The following is an 855-nucleotide window of genomic DNA, read 5'->3' as shown; positions in this document are numbered from 1 at the left end:
AGAGAGAGAGAGAGAGAGAGAGAGAGAGAGAGAGAGAGAGAGAGAGAAGAGAGAGAGAGGAAGCAAGCAGCATGTGTCTAAGTCCACACACAGTCTCTGGCTTCCGAGACAGTGTATAGACATGTGACAATGACCGGGAGTCATCAGGACTTTAGAGATGGAGACGGAGCATGTGACAGCTCCAGGGGAAGCTGGGAAATCAATCTTCATTTACTCAAAGCTCAGTCTTTTGTTGCCAGTGTGGTGGTGTTTGTCGGTTTTGAAAACAGAATTTTAGTATTCTGACCTGGCTGGCTTGGAACTCAATCTATAGACCAAGCTGGCCTTGAACTCATGGAGATTCGACCACCTCTGCCTCCCGAGTACTGGGATTAAAGGCATGTGCCACCACACCTGTCTGCTGTTGCTGTTTTAAGACAGAGTCTCACTGTGTAGATCAGTCTAGTCTACAAATTTCAGCAATCCTCCTGCCTCAGGAGTTGGGAGATGGGCTTGTGGATGGATAGAGTTCACAGAAGGGTGGATGAACAGATGAACAATAAACCGCGCATAGTCAGCCAAAGGCCAGCTTACCTCCATCTTAGCCTCTACCCTGGGACTTGCTGGATGACCCTGAGAGTCAGCAAGAGAATATTAGCACTGGCTCAGCAGGGAGCCCCAGGACCTGGCCCTAGGGCTAGACCCAGAGTCTATCCTTTCCGCTGGGTACTTTAGCAAACACTCACGGGTGGAGAGATGAACGGAAAACATGGCTGAGCATGAGATGAAGGGGTCTGGAGGAAGGATGTAGGTAGGGACAAACAGGCTGGCTTCTGACTCTCCGTTCGACTTCTCCTTGGATTTCAATTGAGTTCA

This window comes from Grammomys surdaster, unplaced genomic scaffold, assembly GCF_004785775.1.
Source record: "Grammomys surdaster isolate TR1022 unplaced genomic scaffold, NIH_TR_1.0 520, whole genome shotgun sequence".
NCBI lineage: Eukaryota > Metazoa > Chordata > Mammalia > Rodentia > Muridae > Grammomys > Grammomys surdaster.
This window is presented reverse-complemented; position numbering follows the sequence as displayed.